The following is a 20,813-nucleotide window of genomic DNA, read 5'->3' on the forward strand; positions in this document are numbered from 1 at the left end:
TTTTTCCGAAAGGCGTCAGGAGCTCCGCCAAGATATGGACTCTGTTCGCACGAGGCGTTTCTTCTCCTCGGCTCCTCTCTCCTCTGGTCCCCTGCAATCTGTTCCTGTGCCTCCCGCCGTGGAGGCTATGCAGGTCGACCGGTCTCGCCTGACACCTCAAGAGAGGACACGACGCCGCATGGAGAACCTCTGCCTGTACTGTGCTAGTACCGAACACTTCCTGAGGGATTGTCCTATCCGTCCTCCCCGCCTGGAAAGACGTCCGCTGACTCCGCACAAAGGAGAGACAGTCCTTGATGTCTACTCTGCTTCTCCACGTCTTACTGTGCCTGTGCGGATGTCTGCCTCTGCCTTCTCCTTCTCTACCGTGGCCTTCTTGGACTCTGGATCTGCAGGAAATTTTATTTTGGCCTCTCTCGTCAACAGGTTCAACATCCCAGTGACCAGTCTCGCCAGACCCCTTTACATCAATTGTGTAAACAATGAAAGATTGGACTGTACCATACGCTTCCGCACGGAGCCCCTTCTAATGAGCATCGGATCTCATCACGAGAGGATTGAACTTTTGGTCCTCCCCAATTGCACCTCGGAAATTCTCCTTGGACTTCCCTGGCTTCAACTTCATTCCCCAACCCTGGATTGGTCCACTGGGGAGATCAAGAGTTGGGGGCCCTCTTGTTCCAAGGACTGTCTAAGACCGGTTCCCAGTAACCCTTGCCGTGACTCTGTGGTTCCCTCAGTAACCGGTCTCCCTAAGGCCTATATGGACTTCGCGGATGTTTTCTGCAAAAAACAAGCTGAGACTCTACCTCCTCACAGGCCTTATGATTGCCCTATCGACCTCCTCCCGGGTACTACTCCACCCCGGGGCAGAATTTATCCTCTCTCTGCCCCAGAGACTCTTGCCATGTCTGAGTATGTCCAGGAAAATTTAAAAAAGGGCTTTATCCGTAAATCCTCCTCTCCTGCCGGAGCTGGATTTTTCTTTGTGTCCAAAAAAGATGGCTCCCTACGTCCTTGCATTGACTACCGCGGTCTTAATAAAATCACGGTTAAGAACCGCTACCCCCTACCCCTCATCTCTGAACTCTTTGATCGCCTCCAAGGTGCCCACATCTTTACTAAATTGGACTTAAGAGGCGCCTATAACCTCATCCGCATCAGAGAGGGGGATGAGTGGAAAACGGCGTTTAACACCAGAGATGGACACTTTGAGTATCTGGTCATGCCCTTTGGCCTGTGCAACGCCCCTGCTGTCTTCCAAGACTTTGTCAATGAAATTTTTCGTGATCTGTTATACTCCTGTGTTGTTGTATATCTGGACGATATCCTAATTTTTTCTGCCAATCTAGAAGAACACCGCCAGCATGTCCGTATGGTTCTTCAGAGACTTCGTGACAATCAACTCTATGCCAAAATTGAGAAATGTCTGTTTGAATGCCAATCTCTTCCTTTTCTAGGATATTTGGTCTCTGGCCAGGGACTACAAATGGATCCAGACAAACTCTCTGCCGTCTTAGATTGGCCACGCCCCTCCGGACTCCGTGCTATCCAACGCTTTTTGGGGTTCGCCAATTATTACAGGCAATTTATTCCACATTTTTCTACCGTTGTGGCTCCTATCGTGGCTTTAACCAAAAAAAATGCCGATCCCAAGTCGTGGCCTCCTCAAGCGGAAGACGCCTTTAAACGACTCAAGTCTGCCTTTTCTTCGGCTCCCGTGCTCTCCAGACCTGACCCTTCCAAACCCTTCCTATTGGAGGTTGATGCCTCCTCAGTGGGAGCTGGAGCTGTTCTTTTACAAAAAAATTCTTCCGGGCATGCTGTCACTTGTGGTTTTTTTTCTAGGACCTTCTCTCCGGCGGAGAGGAACTACTCCATCGGGGATCGAGAGCTTCTAGCCATTAAATTAGCACTTGAGGAATGGAGGCATCTGCTGGAGGGATCAAGATTTCCAGTTATTATTTACACCGACCACAAGAACCTCTCCTACCTCCAGTCTGCCCAACGGCTGAATCCTCGCCAGGCCCGGTGGTCTCTGTTCTTTGCCCGATTTAATTTTGAGATTCACTTTCGTCCTGCCGATAAGAACATTAGGGCCGATGCTCTCTCTCGTTCCTCGGATGCCTCAGAAGTTGAACTCTCTCCGCAACACATCATTCCACCTGACTGCCTGATCTCCACTTCTCCAGCCTCCATCAGGCAAACTCCTCCAGGAAAGACCTTTGTTTCTCCACGCCAACGCCTCGGAATCCTCAAATGGGGTCACTCCTCCCATCTCGCTGGTCATGGGGTCATCAAGAAATCTGTGCAACTCATCTCCCGCTTCTATTGGTGGCCGACTCTAGAGACGGATGTTGTGGACTTTGTGCGAGCCTGCACTATCTGTGCCCGGGATAAGACTCCTCGCCAGAAGCCCGTTGGTTTTCTTCATCCCCTGCCTGTCCCCGAACAGCCTTGGTCTCTGATTGGTATGGATTTTATTACTGATTTACCCCCTTCCCGTGGCAACACTGTTATTTGGGTGGTCGTTGATCGATTCTCCAAAATGGCACATTTCATCCCTCTTCCTGGTCTTCCTTCAGCGCCTCAGTTGGCTAAACAATTTTTTGTACACATTTTTCGTCTTCACGGGTTGCCTACGCAGATCGTCTCGGATAGAGGCGTCCAATTTGTGTCTAAATTCTGGAGGGCTCTCTGTAAACAACTCAAGATTAAATTAAATTTTTCTTCTGCATATCATCCCCAGTCCAATGGACAAGTAGAAAGAATTAACCAAGTCTTGGGTGATTATTTGCGACATTTTGTTTCCTCCCGCCAGGATGACTGGGCAGATCTCCTTCCATGGGCCGAATTCTCGTATAACTTCAGAGTCTCTGAATCTTCCTCCAAATCCCCATTTTTCGTGGTGTACGGCCGTCACCCTCTTCCCCCCCTCCCTACCCCCTTGCCCTCTGGTCTGCCCGCTGTGGATGAAATTTCTCGTGACCTTTCCATTATATGGAGAGAGACCCAAAATTCTCTCTTACAGGCTTCTTCACGCATGAACAGGTTCGCGGATAAGAAAAGAAGAGCTCCTCCCGTTTTTTCCCCTGGAGACAAGGTATGGCTCTCCGCTAAATATGTCCGCTTCCGTGTCCCTAGCTACAAGTTGGGACCACGCTATCTTGGTCCTTTCAAAATTTTGTGTCAAATTAATCCTGTCTCTTACAAACTTCTTCTTCCTCCTTCTCTTCGTATCCCTAATGCCTTTCACGTCTCTCTTCTTAAACCACTCATCCTCAACCGTTTTTCTCCCAAATCTGTTCCTCCCACTCCTGTTTCCGGCTCCTCGGACATCTTCTCTGTCAAAGAGATCTTAGCCTCTAAAAAGGTCAGAGGGAAAACTTTTTTTTTAGTGGACTGGGAGGGTTGTGGTCCTGAAGAGAGATCCTGGGAACCTGAGGACAATATCCTAGATAAAAGTCTGCTCCTCAGGTTCTCAGGCCCTAAAAAGAGGGGGAGACCCAAGGGGGGGGGTACTGTTACGCCGAGCGCTCCGGGTCCCCGCTCCTCCCCGGAGCGCTCGCTACACTCTCTCCGCTGCAGCGCTCCGGTCAGATCCACTGACCCGGGGCGCTGCGATTCTGCTGCCAGCCGGGATGCGATTCACGATGCGGGTAGCGCCCGCTCGCGATGCGCACCCCGGCTCCCGTACCTGACTCGCTCTCCCTCGGTCCTGTCCCGGCGCGCGCGGCCCCGCTCCCTAGGGCGCGCGCGCGCCGGGTCTTTGCGATTTAAAGGGCCACTGCGCCGCTGATTGGCGCAGTGATTCCAATTAGTGTCTTCACCTGTGCACTTCCCTATATCACCTCACTTCCCCTGCACTTCCCTGCCGGATCTTGTTGCCATTGTGCCAGTGAAAGCGTTCCTTTTATGTTCCTAGCCTGTGTTCCAAACCTCCTGCCGTTGCCCCTGACTACGATCCTTGCTGCCTGCCCCGACCTTCTGCTACGTCCGACCTTGCTTCTGTCTACTCCCTTGTACCGCGCCTATCTTCAGCAGCCAGAGAGGTTGAGCCGTTGCTAGTGGATACGACCTGGTCACTACCGCCGCAGCAAGACCATCCCGCTTTGCGGCGGGCTCTGGTGAAAACCAGTAGTGACTTAGAACCGATCCACTAGCACGGTCCACGCCAATCCCTCTTTGGCACAGAGGATCCACTACCTGCCAGCCGGCATCGTGACAATTTTAATATAATAAATAAAAGTGAAGTTTTAAAAGGGTGACCCTAGTTGGGGGTCTTAATCCCGGATGGGTCACCGACCCTGAAGGGAATTGGAATTTGTGATTTAAATACCCTGGGTACCCTATGGGGGATTTTTGTGTATATGAACAGCCGCTAATACCCCTCAAATGTTCTTGAATACGCTTTTTTAATGGTCTTTTGGTGCTGCCAATATAAGAAATTTGGCAGCTCTTGCAATCTATTTTGTACACTACATGAGTGGACTCACAATTAATAAATTGTTTTATAGACACCGGTTTCGAATCTGGAACCTGTATCGTAGAGGTCTTAGCAGTATATTCACACACAACGCACCTGGATAAACCGCATTTGAAAAACCCTTTTAGTTTAAGCCATGATGGGCGAGAACAAACAAAGGTTGGAGGGGGTATTCCCGTGGAAAACTTTTCTTTTTAAATCAACTGGTGCCAGAAAGTTAAACAGATTCGTAAATTAGCAAAGTAACAGATTGTCAGCTCACCCGGTCACCGCACGGCAGAATAATCCTCCAAGATTAGAAGAAAGCAGGTAGATGCCAGTGGATAAGAATCTTCACCTTTATTTTCATCGCATTAAAAGCATGGACATGGAGAGGTGAAAATAGGTCCCTAAGGGGTTAAGACATTGGCCCTGATTTACTATTGTAAACCAAATCTGTTTTGTCAGGTTGTGCACCAAAATGTGTCGCATTGCACCATAAATTGTGCCTGCACCAGAATTTGTGCCAAAAATACAATCAACCAACCAACTTTCCATTTTACTTAGAAAAGCCAATAAAGGGGTGTGGCTGCTGGGAAAGGGGGCGTGTTCCAGACATTTTAAAAAAATCCCAACATATTTACTAATGTTGCCACAAAAAATGTGATGGATTTGAGCTCTGGAAACCCCACAGCTTAGAGCATTTATTAAAAAAAAAAAAAAAAAAAAATAGGGAAACATTAGTAAATACCCTGGAAAAAATACCTGTCAGGAAACAAAATCCACAAAGAAAGCTACAATCCACTCTTAGTAAATCAGGGCCACTGACTTCAGCATTAATAAACAATATTATATATCAAACTGATTTCATCTTTCTCCAAACATGGTGACAATATATAGGTCTCTGGCTCCATGCCGGATTATGATCAACCACAGCCATCACGCCCCCTTCCATAGACAATAATAGAGGAGGGCATGACGACCACGGCTGCCCAAAGCCCAGCACAGGCCGGCATTCTGAACATAAATGTTAAGAAATCCAGGGTGCCGTGTTGGAGATCACGGGGTGCCCCAACTTCTGGCCCCCCCACGATCTGACATCTTATCCCCTATCCTTTGGATAGGGAATAAAATGTCTAGAATGGAGTATGCCTTTAAGGAGAAACATTACTTCTTTTGTTCAATAGTGTAAGTGCTATCAATCTCTTTTTCTTTATTAAAATGAGGGTAAAAACAAACCAACCTGACTTATGTATTGTCTTCTCTGCTTATTCTAATGCATAGTCAGCCTGTTGTACATGATAAGGATAAAAACTATGATTCACAGGAGATCGGGCAAACCAGACTTAAAGGTGTACTCCGCCCCTAGACATCTTATCTCTTATCAAAAGGATAGGGGATAAGATGTCTGATTGCCAGATGACTTGCAGCCAGATGACTGGCGATGCGGGGCGGAGGCTCATGACGTCACGGCCCCGCTCATGACATCACGGCCACGCCCCCTCAATGCAAGCCTATGGGAGCTGGCGTGATGGCCGTCACGCCTCCTCCCATAGACTTGCATTGAGGAGGCGTGGCCGTGACATCATGAGCAGGGAGCGGCCGTGACGTCATAAGCCTCCGGCACTCCGGCGCTGCACCCGATGCTCTAAACGAATGCCGGGTGCAGCAGGGAGATTGCGGGGGTCCCCGGCGGCAGACATCTTATCCCCTAACCTTTGGATATGGGTAGAGTGCCCCTTTAAGTTGAATGTTTCATGCACACAATTACTGAGTGGAGTAATTTTTTTATTATTTTTTTTTTTTACTTCCACCACAAATTTTCTAACTGGCTGAGATGCACACCATTTGCTGGCCATGCCATTGAGTTCATGACTTTCCTGAATGAAAGCTTTTTCTCTCCTTTTCTTTATGACAAGATGTATTATCTTCCAGAAAAATGTCTTCATCATCATCAAATCTATTTTCTATTGATGGAATGAGAAAAGTGTCCAAATGTCTATATACCTAGACATCGACTGCTAAGGGAATGATTTCTATTTCCCCATCCCATAAATGAGCGAATGTGATTGTTTTCTTCAGGTGCCATCTTTATATATTTCATTAGAATGGCACCAGACAGAAATCCCAGCGTTATCTCCTTGGCCAAAGCAAATTGGTAATTTATTACTTGAATATCAAATCCTCCACATTCCATGACCACTTCTCTTTAGCCCACTATAACCTTGTTTTCTTCTCATTAGGTGTAAGTGCTGGTTTTCACTTGGCTTTTCTATACTGTATGTAAATCTCATTTCATGCAGCCAATTTCTTACAGTTTTATCCTTTTTCCTCCCATTTGTTTTTGTTTTGAATGAGCTATTTTCAATGTTTATTGCTTTGAGTTTTTTATCCTGACACTTTGACATCTTTAATCCACATATATATTTCCATTTAAATGGGCACTGTCAGATATAAAAACTTTTGATAGGTTGTAAAGCATGTAAAACCAATAGGTTTTGCAATTGCTTTAATGACATTTTTTTTAGTATTTCATACTAAAAGCCAGTCAAAAAAACTGCGACCCCATTTTTTTTTGTCTATGTTTTGTCACAACTCAGGCACAAGCAGCATATTTAGTGACTTTTATGCGTCTTTTAATATAGACAGTTTCACTCTTTTTGTCCACCCATAGAACTTTTTCTTTTTGAGCATGCAGTGGTCACGTATTTATCATTTTGGTAAATTTTTAGGTGCGAAGCTACACCACCTACCAGTAGGCGTGAGAATCACGTCTACCTTCCATAATTCAACCTTTAACCTCTTGTGAACAACAGCGTCCCACTCCCCTTCTATGAAACGCACTCAGGAGCTGAGTGCGGGTCATAGCTGAGTGGTCCTGGCAGCTCTCTGCCATCAGAACCCATCTCTAATGCCAGACATCACCGATCACAACCTTTTAGACACCGCAATCAAATTTCATTGTAGCATCTAAAATGCAAGTAAAAATGTAAAAATGTCTCATGAAAGTAAATAAAAACACCTAACCTGCAAAATTCAGGACCAGAGAAAGTGTCTACTTCCCTCCCTCACAAACGTCTAGAAAAAGTGTATGTGGTAGAGCTTTTCCCGCCACAGCTGAGCTTTGCAAAATTCATTACCCTGATAAAAAGATGCTCGCTAGTCAAACCCACCACCCAAATAAACCTGGGAAAATAGATCTACTGTAGATATTCTTTGATATTCGCATTCGTCGCAAATCAAATTTTTCATGAAATCCGTAATGAATTCGGATTCGTCAGCTTTGATTCGCTCATCTCTAGTCACTACGCAAGCAAGTGAGCATGTATCGTGCCATTTGTGCAAGTGACTCGGAGAGACTCCCTGCCTCTATCTCCACTGCATACTGCTATGGTGTGTCTGGGTCCTCTGTCTCATCTTCTCCATAACCCTCTAGCTCCTCTGGCTGCTCCTGCTCCTTCTCTCCTGTCAGATGACTATAAAACCTGCCCATTTCACGAAACCTAAACTGTGCTCCACTGTCACCCTCCTCTTCCAGTTCAGCCCCCCCCAGGGCTCATGTGGCCGTGAGATGTAGGCACCACGTCTCCAGTGCCCAGCCTTCGTTTACAACACGTGTTGTAGTAAATGAAGCAGTGGAATGATGTAGTTCATCCCATAATCCTGACTAATAATGTGGCTTCCTCAAAGGGACTGAGCAAACGGCAGGTGTCACGTATGAGCAGCCACTGGTCAACATTAAAGTTACACAGGGGATTAAAGGGGGGGAGTGGCGAGGCGCCGACAGTGATGGTCGCCTGAGAGAGGAGCCCCCGTCCTGTGAGGCAATCTGCCGTCTCTCACCCGCTGTATCAGCCCTGCACTACAGGGGGAGTACCACCTGGAGGATTCCCCGGTGCTCCTCTACCCTCCAGTACCCTCCTTCCTCTCCTGGGGGTATCCAGCGGTACCTCCAGCCCCTCTCTTCACAGGCCACAGGAAGCCTGCCCGCCATTTCATGCCCGGTGGCTGGACTCTGCTCCTGCTCCACGGGCCTCTCCTCCTCCCCTGGCAGGGTACGCACAGCTACGGTACTGCAGTGTCCCCCAGCGGCTGGCTGTGGTCTCTCCCTGCAGTCTCCACCTGCAGTGGAGCTCCAAGACCTGGGCCACGCTCCACAGTTGCTGCCTCCTGTGGATTCTTCTCCTGACGGATCTGGAGGCTTGGTGGCGGTACATGCAGACCAGCAGTCACAGAACTTCTCCGCAATGAACCTGGACCATCCATCTTCTGCCTGCAAAGAGTGCTGCTCAGCAATGGTAGCCCTCCCTGTGCTCCCTCTCCCCCTGCAGTGTTGGGACCCTTTGCCCAAGAACATCCGGCCCCTCAGCAGCCATTTCCCTCACCCCCAGCACAGAGGCTTCACGTCCTGCCTCCTGCACTGCAGCCTGTTACTCCAGCCTTTGACCCCTCTGCTCATACTGTGGACTGGTCATCTACACCTGGCTCAACCACCCACTTCCCAATTGAGGGTCCTCAGGTCACTTCACCCACACTGTCTTCCCTCCCCCAGGACTCTCCCCCTAAACCTCAGAGGGTCATGTCAGCCTCCGAATTTAATGTAGGGGTCCCGCGCTTTACATCACAGAGGGGGCTGGCTCCTTCCTCTTCTGCCCCCGCTACACCTCATCCTGCAGGTGGCACTACGGCCTGGGATGTTCTTTCTGATGTTGGGCTGGACTGCGCTGGAGCCCCGGCCTCCTCCCCCGCTCCACCGGACTGGGGTCAGATTCCTACTAAAGAGGACTTTCACTCCTTGATAACGGAGGTTAAGGACACTTGTAGAGCGGAGATGTCTCTGATCGGGTTGAGGGTCTTGAGGAAGCCCATGATTCCACTAGGGGGTACATTGCCCAGCTACAATCCACCATTGCTTTCCAGTCGGAATTCCTCTGTGATCTAGATAACCACGTTGAAGACCTTGACAATAGCGGGTGACGTAATAATAGCCGGGTCCGAGACGAGGATCTCCATGCTACCCTGGAAGCCATCTTTAATATAATTTTGGGCGAATCCTTTTCCCACAGGATTAAGCTGGATAGAGCGCACCGGGCCCTTCGAGCTAAGTCCTCTTCAGGTCCTCCCAGGGATGTCATCTGTTGTGTTAATGATTTTTAGCTTAAGGAAGCGATCCTGGCGAAGACTCACTCCCTGCAGAACTTTGACGGTGCCCCAATCTAACTATATCAAGATCTTTCCTGGATCATCCTTTGGAAGATGCGGATGCTTCAACCCCTCCTAGCAGTTCTGCGGAGCCACCAAATCTCATACCGTTGGAATTTCCTGTTTGTGCTTAATGCCCGCAAGGATGGACGCTCTGCAGTCCCACTCGGATATCCAGTCCTTCTGCTCGACTCTGGACATTCCTGCACCCCAAACGTTGGATTGGGACCTCTCCCCTCCTCCCCTTCCTCCAGTGTGGCAACCTTTCTGTAATCGAAGTTCTGGTGGGGATAGGAAGTCTGCTCCTAATGGCCAGCAGAGTGCTCCGTCAGCTCCCCCCTTAGGGGGTGGTCCACTCCTGACACCGATTTTGTTTATTGATACCGTGGGGACTTAATTGTTTTTGGCATCTCCTCGGGAGTATACTGTTTATTGATGTATCACTGAATCTGTTAGCTTTTTATTGCTCACTGATGTTATAGATTCTTAGTGCTAGGGTTCTGTTACTTAATTGTGCTTCCTTTGAAAAGGCCTCATGGGTGGAGCTGTCTCGTTCTGTATCCACCCTTCCTGTGTGATGTTCTCTCATTTCCCCACTTAGGCTTTGACAACTGGAACACCTTGGTGTCTCATTTCAGTTTCAATCTTTTTATTAAACATTTTTCAAATAAAAGCAAAAACATATGCAAGTAATGCATGAAATAGCATGAATATACAGTCGGTATGATTGATTAATAACAACAACAAAGATACGCCTCAGTACAAGGTATAAGAAAAGCGCATCTCCAATGGTACAGTGGGTTAAAAATTAAAATTATTAAAATCCAGTAGCTCATTAGGTGTCTCATTTCTATTGATTGCTTTTGCCTCTTCATGGGTCCGATGGTCTTTGGTTCATTTTTGGATCTGTTTGTCTTTTGTCCTGTTTTTTGTGTTTTTGTCTCCCTTGTCTTGTCTGGCTGTATATGGTGTGTTGATCCCTTCCCTTCTTTGTCTCCCCCCTGTCCCTCCTCTGTTCTTTTTCAGCTTCCTCGTCCCAGACTCTGGGTTGTCCTGGCTATGCATGTTGTTACATTTCACGGCTCCCTGCGGTCCCTTCTCGTTCCTGAGTACGGAAAGTACCCTTTTAATATGCTCTCCTTAATATTTCTATTCCATGGCTATGTGTGTCTCCTTGAATGTGAAGGGCCTCAACTCCCCCACTAAGAGACGTCTCTTGCAACGGGAGTTGGTTGCACAGCCGGCTGATATTGTCTTTCTTCAGGAGACACACTTTGACCACTCTGTCTTATTTCAATTTCTCCTTCACCTTTATCCCCCAGTCTTTTTCTGCTTCCTCTGGTAGGAAAGTTGCAGGCTTGGCTATTCTGATCTTTTGTTCCTGTCCCTTTCAGGTTTCCTCCTCTTATGCTGATCCCTCAGGGCACTATTATTGTTGAGGGCTCTTTGGGTGGTAAGCCTCTTCTCTGCAATATCTATGCTCCTAACTCCTCCCAAATCCCTTTTTTTCTTCCTCCACATGGCTCTTAGGGGGAGATTTTAATCTTATTTTCTCTCCCTCGATGGACCGCCACTCTCCCTTTGCCTGTCCTCCTTCTCCTGTCGAATTATGGCTAGCCTCTTTGTTTTCATGGTCTCATTCGGTCCTCTTCTCTTTATGATCTCTGACGGATTAACCACCCTACCGATAAATCCTTCACTTAATATTCTCATTCTCATAAACTGCAGACACGCATAGACTATTTCTTTGGTTGCTTCAATAGATCCTATTTCCTGGTCAGACCATTGTCCGGTCTTGCTCTCCTTCCTCTTCTTTTCCTCTGTGTTGTCATTGGCGCTTGAATGATTCTATGCTCAAATCTTTACCCTCATGAGAGTTGATCCAGGCGTGTATTACCGAGTATTTTGCTCTCAATCAGGACTCAGTCTCCTCTCAAGCTGTGCTCTGGGAGGCTCATAAGTCTGTGATTCGTGGACACTGCATAGCCTTGGGTTCCCGATTGAAGCGTGATGCCATGGCTCGCTCCCGGGAGTTGCGTACTCAAATTACTGGGCTTGAGGCCTCCCTGTTGTCCTCCCCTTTTCTTTCGGTGTTGCGGAGACTGGATGCAGCATGTGCCCGATTAAGGGTGCTTGCACTCCAAAAAGTTGGACATAAGCTCCTACTGTATATGCTAAACAGAGATTTTATGAGAAGGGGAATAAGGCTCACACAATGTTAGCCAGACGCCTTCGTGAGTGTGCCGCCGCCCAGTCGCCCTCGGCCCTGAAAGACTTTTCTGGTGCTCTATACTATCATCCTGATGCTATCTATCGTCTTTTCCTGGATTACTACTCTTAACTCTATTCCCTTTCTTCCCAACTTTCGTCTGACCCGGTGGAGCGTGATGCTGCTTTGGACTCTTTTCTCCCGCAGTGCCACCTTCTGACCCTCTCAGCCTCTGACCGAGCTACCCTGAATGCTCCGTTCACACTTGAGGAATTGTCCGAGATTCTCAAATCTCTCTCTGGACGGTTTTACCTATTTGTATTACAAGACCTACTCTTCTTTGCTTCTTCCTAAGCTTCTCTCTCTCTTCAACTCTTTTTTTGGAGGAAGAGGGGATCCCGCAGTCATTTTTGAATTTTTTTAATTGCTCTTATGCCCAAGCTGGACAAGGACCCGCATGACTGCTCCAGTTATAGACCCATAGCACTGATCTGAAATTGTTTTCCAAGGTGCTAGCCATCTGTCTCTGTTGTTTCCTCCCATCTCTTGTCCATAAGGACCAGGTTGTCTTTATTCCCTGTCGTCAAGGGAGTGACAATACGAGACGAGTGGTCGATCTGAATGACCTGGTCAATCGGCGTTCAGAGCAGGCAATTATTCTTAGTTTGGACGCAGAGAAGGCCTTTGATAGGCTGGGCTGGCCTTTCCTTTTTGCTACTCTTCAGAAGTTTGGGATCACGAGTAACTTTCTCACTGCTCTGAGGGGTCTTTACTCTTCTCCTACTGCCTCTCTTAAACTACCTCATGCTACTTCTTTGACTTTTCCCCTGCTTAATGGTACTAGGCAGGGATGTCTGCTGTCCCCCCTGATTTTCACTTTATGTATTAAACCTCTTGCTGCCAAGATCTGGGGTGACCGGGACATCTCTGGGATAACCTTGCATGACAGGGAATTCGAAATCTGTCTTTTTGCTGATGATGTTCTGCTTACCCTTACACGTCCTTTAACTTCTCTCCCTAACCTCTATAGGGTATTGTATTTTTATGGTGGTGTTTCTGGCTATAAGGTAAATCTTTTCAAAACTGAGGTTTTGCCTTTAAATCTCCCCCTACCTCTGTCGTCTCTTTTACGTGCTAATTACTCTTTCAAGTGGTCTCCCTCTGCAATTCGCTATCATGGGGTTCTCTTTACTCCCCGCTACTCCTCTCTTTATTCTGCTAATTTTCACCCTCTTTTCCGGAATCTTCGGGCTTTCCTGGAGAAGTGGCAATTACAATATATATCATTTATCTAACGCCTCATATTTCTTCAGGCTCTCTTCTGGGTCCCATGTCTTTTTCTTGCTATGTCTGGAACTAATGCTCTAGGAAATTCTGGCTTTTCTCCTCTACCTCTCCTTTACAATCTTTTCTTTATCATCCTGACTTTCCCTCTGGCTTAACTTCAGGTATGGTTAGAGAATGGGGTTCTAGAGGTCTCTTCTGTTAGGCAGATGTTGTAGATCCCCTTTCCCACTCTATATTACCTTTAGAGCAGCTGGTTTCCAGGTATGATCTCCCCTCCCCCTGAACAGCGCCATTATCTAGAGCTTAACCATTTTATGTCTTCTAAGCTGGGATCTGCCAGGACTTCTCTTTCCACGGTGTTTGATCGACTGTGCCACTCTGGCTCGCAGGCGAAGGGTTTTCTTTCCAATATCTATTCTGTACTCAACGCTCCTCCTGATGGGGGTGCCCCTTCGCATTGTTATATGAGCCGTTTGGAAGAGGTTTTGAACACCAATATCACTTTTCCCCAGTGGACGATAATTTGGGAATGGGATTCCAAGGATTCTATATGTACAGCATGTAAGTAAACCCAATTCAAGATGTTGATGGGCTGGTACCATACACCTGAATTATTGAATGCACTAAACCCTATTATTCCCCCCTCACCTTGCTGGCTCAGCTGCTGCCTCACGGGAAACCTGCAACCCTCTTCTCCTGATGATGATGAAGCCCCTTCTGCACCCAGTTTCCAATTGCAATCGGCTTCATCATCATCGAGTTGTGTCTGCACGTCACTTATTTCCTCCTGAGGTTCCTCAACAGTGTCTGCTTCAGGAGCCTGAACCACCTCCCATGCCACTGTGCTCATCGCTACTTGCCCGCCTCGCCGAGGAAGCGGCGGATGTCTCCTCCACTTCTTGGCTGGCCAGTAGCTGCTGACTGTCCTCTAGTAGATCGGCCTCACTAAATAGTGGAGCTGAACTTACAGCATACGATACTTCTGTGGGGGAGGGAACAGCATAGGACAGAGGCAATGGGAGGACAGGGACTTTTCCCGGGCCATGCCAACTGAGGGTTGTGTCTGAAGAACCCACCGACTGTTGACTGGGGGTGTCAGATGTCACTTGTGATGAAGTGAATGACCGAGTTAACCACTCCATGACGGCAGATGGTTGCTGGTCGAGACACAACCGCAAGCTCATACCGGGAGCTCAGGCCTCTCGCTGCAACTCCTGCTGCAACTCGCCCCTAGTCTGCTGCGACCTCTGCTTGTGCCTGATGAATTTAGGCCTCTGCCACTCCTCTGTGCATGTCCTGGCACTTCTCCACCTGACATAATTAGTGCATATATGAGGGGAGGACAATACGCTCCACTACGCTAAAAACAGTATTTGTCTAGAACACCAGGTGTGTACTTTTGGCTGGCCTTCCACAGTAAATAGGCTCTTAAGACTTTAACAGGAACAAAATCGTACACCACGTAGATGTAGGTACCTGGTATGCACTTATGAGGGGAGCACAATACGCTTCACTACACTTAAAACAGTATATGTCTACAACACCATCAGGTGTGTACTTTTGTCTGGCCTTTCACAGTAACTAGGCCTTAAGACTTTAACCCCTTAACGACCATGGACGTAAATGTACGTCCTGGTTTGGCGGGACTTCCCGCACCACGACGTACATTTACGTCCTGTATATGACCACGAGCATCGGAGCGGTGCTCGCGTAATACACGGCAGGTTCCAGCTGCTATCAGCAGCCGGGGACCTGCCGGTAATGGGCAACATCCGTGATCGCGCGGATGTCCGCCATTAACCCCTCAGATGCCGTGATCTGTACAGATCACGGCATCTGCGGCAATGCGCATAATAAAATAGATGATCCGATCATCTGTAATGGCGGCCGAAAGTCCCCTCAACTTGCTCCGGCCGTCTCCCGGCGTCTCCTGCTCTGGTCTGAGATCGAGCAGACCAGAGCAGGAGATAGCCGATAATACTGATCAGTGCTATGTCCCATACATAGCACTGAACAGTATTAGCAGTCAAAGGATTGCTAAAGATAGTCCTCTATGGGGACATAAAAAGTATTAAAAAAAAGTTGAAAATACCCTCCCCCATAAAAATAAAAATTGGCAATTTTTCCCATTTTACCCCCAAAAAGCGTTTTTTTTTTAAATTATAAACATATATGGTATTGCCGCGTGCGTAAATGTCCGAACTATCAAAATATAATATTATTGATCCTGTAAGGTGAACAGCGTAAACGTAAAAAATAAAATAAAAAGTCCAAAAATGCTGCTTTTTTGTCACATTTTATTCAAATTTTTTGGATAAAAAACGATATATAAAAGTTTTACATATGCAAATGTGGTATCGATAAAAAGTTCAGATGACGGTGCAAAAAATGAGTCCTCATACCGCCCTATATACAGAAAAATTTAAAAGTTATAGGTGGTCAAAATAGGGCAATTTTAGATTACTGATTTTGTACAAAAAGTTTTAGATTTTTTTAAGCGGTAAAAAAATATAAAAGTATCTAGCCATGGGTATCATTTTAATCTTATTGACCCACAGAATAAAGAGCACATGTCATTTTACCGTAAATTGTACAGTCTGAAAACAAAACCCTCCAAAATGTGTAAAATTGTGGTTTTCATTTAAATTTCCTCCCTAAAAAAATATTTTTTTGGGTTCGCCGTACATTTTACGGTAAAATCAGAGGTTTCCTTACAAAGTGCAATTGGTCACGCAAAAAACAAGCCCTTATATGGGTCTGTAGTTGGAAATATGAAAGAGTTATGGATTTTAGAAGGCGAGGAGGAAAAAACGAAAATGCAAAAATAAAATTGTCCTGGTCCTTAAGGGGAAAATGGGCTTGGTCCTTAAGGGGTTAACAGGGACAAAATTGGACACCACATATGTACGCACAGGTTTCACTTAATAGAGGACAATATGCTCTGCTACGCAACCTGTATTAGGCACTAACAGCAGGTGATTATTAGTGTTGCTCGCGAATATTCGCAATACGAATTTTATTCGCGAATATCACATATTCGTGAATTCGCGAATATAGCGCTATATATTCATAATTACGGATATTAGTTGTTTTTTTTTGTCACAGTACACATCACAGTGATCATCCCTCTCTGCTTCCAGCTTGTGTGGTGTAAAGAAGGCTCTAATACTACTGCGTGAGACTGGTATGCGAATTTGCGCATATGCGAAAATTAACATATGCTAATTTTCGCATATGCGAATTTTTTGCTTATGCTAATTTTTGTATACGCTAATTTTCGCATGCGCATATTTTCGCATACGCAAATTTCATATGCGAAAATAAAACAAGGATATTGCGAATATGCGAATATTCGCAAATATATGACGAATATTCGTGAATATATTCGCGAATATTCGCGAATTCGAATATGGCCTATGCCGCTCAACACTAGTGATTATGGCTTTTAGTCGTCTGCTCACCCTAACTGGCTGGCTACTATTATCTTTTGTATATTATTATTATTTTTCCTGAAATTCGCAACGAATTTGGATTCGTCAGATTTGATTCGCTCATCCCTAGAGGGTGTGATGATCACGGCAGCCTGAAACAATGCTCAGAATTCCAGGGTGCTGGGTTGGAGATCCCATGATAAGGATAAAAGCTATGATTCACAGAAGATCTGGCAAACCAAACTTAAAGGGGTAGTCCAGGATTAATTAATATTTTTTTTTTCTATTTGATAATGCTACAGTTAGTGTAATTCATAATATAGTGTCTGTACCTGTCTCTGATGGCTGGTCTCGCATTCTTATGTGATCTTTGCTTTGGATGTAAATTTTTAAAGGGGTATTCCAGGCAAAAAAATTTTTTTATATATATCAACTGGCTCCAGAAAGTTAAACAGATTTGTAAATTACTTCTATTAAAAAATCTTAATCCTTTCAGTACTTATGAGCTTCTGAAGTTAAGGTTGTTCTTTTCTGTCTAAGTCCTCTCTGATGACACCTGTCTCGGGAAAGGCCCAGTTTAGAAGCAAATGCCCATAGCAAACCTCTTCTAAACTGGGCGTTTCCCGAGACATGGTCATCAGAGAGGATTTAGACAGAAAAGAACAACCTTAACTTCAGAAGATCATAAGTACTGAAAGGATTAAGGTTTTTCAATAGAAGTAATTTACAAATCTGTTTAACTTTCTGGAGCCAGTTCATATATATATATATATATATATATATATATATATATATAAAAGTTTTTGCCTGGATAACCCCTTTAACAGCATAAGAAATTACTTCTGTCTCAGGTCTTCTCAGGACGCAGTGTGGTGGATAACACCTTTAAAGGGTACTCCACTGCCTGGACTAACGATTCAAACGCTGTGCTCGCGCTGCAGGGATCGGTCATGCCCTCTCGTGATGTCAGGCCAAGCCCCCTCAATGCAAGTCTATGGAGGGGGTGTGGCAGCCGTTACACCCCCTCCCATAGAATTGTATTGGGGGCATGGCCTGATGGCACGAGGGGGCGAGGCCGTGCCCCACAGCACGGGCACAGTGTTTGGAACTAATTGTTCCGAACTCAGCCGGAAGGCTGGCCAATGGAGTACCCCTTTTAAGCTAAATGTTTCAATAACACAATTACTGAGTGTAGAAAGTACCATTCTTACCCCAGATTCTACATAATCCTTATTATTGTGGCTATCATTCATCAAACTGCATTTTGCACAATGTTCGTAATTTTCAACTTAATTTTAAAGACAATTATACTCGTTCCTCCATATACTGTATATTCATAGCTGGGCTTTCCTTCACCCAAGTGAAATGTTCTAAGTTTAGTACTGTATCTAAATACCCAGCCCATGCAAAATGACTTCTTATAATTCCAACATCCAGCACCTTACAAAAATGTACTTGTGTTATATGTAGACATCTTAGAGAGCATCCATATCATTTTATAGAGAGCGGCCACTTGTGTGGTCACTTCTACATTGGGTTAAAGTCTCTTTTTGGATCAAAATGGTATCTAGAGATCCAATTGAGATTTCATATAAAAGCCAATTTGAATGGAGTGCATACATTATCTTGGCATCAGCCCAGTTGTTTGGTTTGTGCCCATATTGTGTAAATCCTTGTCCTCTTCAGTGACAGGCTCTTAAAGGTTGTAGAAATATTTCAGAAAACACAGGAATACATAACCTGCTGGTCTTTTCCATTTTTAGGCTGGTAAATGGCCTCAGAGGTGGGGCTTAGTAAAAAGTTGGGCATAACAGCCATTGTATTGTACAGCAGATAGGGCAGAGGACGGAGGCTAGAATGAGGTTAGTTGTCTAGTTCCAATAGTTGTCATACAGCTAGACACAGGCAAGGAGGAGATAAAAGAAGACATTTCTGGAATTTTATTTTTGTTTTGTTTATTTTCTATGTTTAGTGTTCCTTGAATCCATTTCAGCCTCTTAAATTTCAATTTTTAGCTTATGTTTTTTATTTGTCCTCAAATTTTAAGAACCATATTATTTTTTATTTTTAACTGACTCACATTTTTATTTTTAACTGAGTCACATAAGGGATTTTTTGTGGGACTGGTTTTGCTTTTTAAGACCAACTATTGGCCCACAGTGCCACAAACACCCCTATAAAACTTAGCATTTAATGTAACAAACAAAAAATCAGGTATATAGAATTATTTGTAGCAAATTACAGGTATATGTATGCACATCGCAATAGAACTGTCATCATTGCCTTGGGGCGATGCCCTGAATGTTACAAATGTTATACACTCACTAACATAATAAGTTAGGGGCAGTCCACCTATTACTATCCCCAGTGTAGAACAGTCTGTTAAAACACACTGAAACGTGCCCTACCTACATGTTTCGCTCCACCAGGAGCATCACCAGGGCTATTTGGAGCAATTGCTTGTTGCTTTATGGAGATATAGCAGTATAAGTGGAAATGTCTAATACTTACAGGTCTTAGGGAATAATAACCAATAAAATGTATGTTTTTTACATAGTTTTACAAATATGGACCCACACTTTTGATTTTACTATTCTAACTTGAACTTGTAAATTTAAAGTTTGTCTGTAATGAGATCTCATCTGCTCCAGGTGCTAAGGCATCAGGTAGAAATTCTTGCTATGACTTTAAAATGTGCATTTATATAAGATTATGCCAAGCAGAAAATAAGAGACAACTCTGTACCTACTGCATACTAAACTATCACTCCCTCTAGATGACATTTTAATTATGTTACTCAAATATTTCTAACTCTGGTTATTATGCAGGGACTGCTTCATTATTGACTGGCTGCATTTCTCCCCCAGTAAAACCTTGTAATTTAATATTTCAATGTGCCTTGGAGAGATGTTTCTGTTTGCTTTTCATGTTCTTCACTAGTTCGATGCATTATGCAGAATGTAATCCTACAAATGAATGTTGCAGGAGACAAGTCTTACAGTTTATTTCTTGTTAAAGTCAATCTATCAAGTTGAACATATTTTATATTATAGACTGTTTTCCTTACAAAATATAGTGATAGTATATATAAAAATATATGCACTGACAATACGGAAACCAAACGGGAACCTCTCTATTTCCGGTTTTGTCAGTGCATATACTGTATACACTCGAGTATAAGCAAAGTTTTTCAGCTGATTTTTCGTGCTGAAAACGCCCCCCTCGGCTTATACTCAAGTGAATTCTCCGCCTGTCAATCCCTTCATCATTGGTCTTCAACCTGCAGACCTCCAGTTGTTGCAAAACTACAACTCCCAGCCATCGGCTGTCCGGGCATGCTGGGTGTTGTAGTTTTGAAGCCTCTGGCCTTCACCATCAACCTGCGGCCTTCGCCATCATCCAGCCCCCCCCCCCCTCCTTTTGTTTTGTACTCACCTCCCCTCGGCGGGAAGTTAGGGTGAGCTGGTCCGGGCCATCTATGCTGCAGGGACCGTCCGGTGGGGATGGTTAGTCGTTGCGGGCTGTCCATTTTCACAGGGGGGGGGCCCTTTTCCGCGCTTCGGGCCCGGCCCCGGAGTAGTGACGTTGCCTTGATGACGACGCACAGGGACGTTCATGCGCAACGTCCCTGAGCATCGTAGTCAAGGCAACGTCACTAGTCCGAGCCCGAAGCCACTAACCATCCCCACCGGATGGTCCCTGCAGCATAGATGGCTCAGACCAGCTCACCCTAACTTCCCGCCGAGGGGGGGGTGAGTACAAAACAAAAGGGGGGGCTGGATGATGGCGAAGGCCGCAGTGGTCTTCAACCTGCGGACCTCCAGAGGTTTCAAAACTCCAACACCTAGCATGCCCGGACAGCCGATGGCTGTCCGGGCATGCTGGGAGTTGTAGTTTTGCAACATCTCGAGGTCCACAGGTTGAAGACCACTGATGAAGGGACTGACAGGCGGTGATGATAAAGGGGGGGATGATGATGAAGGCCGCAGTGGTCTTCAACCTACGGACCTCCAGAGGTTTCAAAACTACAACTCCTAGCATGCCTGGACAGTCGATGGCTGTCCGGGCATGCTGGGAGTTGTAGTTTTGCAGCATATGGAGGTCTGCAAGTTGAAGACCACTGATGAAGGGATTGACAGGCGGTGATGATGAAGGAGGAGGATGATGACGGGGGTCTGGATGATGACGGGGGTCTGGATGATTACATGGGGGGGGATGA

Source organism: Hyla sarda, chromosome 5, assembly GCF_029499605.1.
Source record: "Hyla sarda isolate aHylSar1 chromosome 5, aHylSar1.hap1, whole genome shotgun sequence".
NCBI classification, from domain to species: Eukaryota; Metazoa; Chordata; class Amphibia; order Anura; family Hylidae; genus Hyla; species Hyla sarda.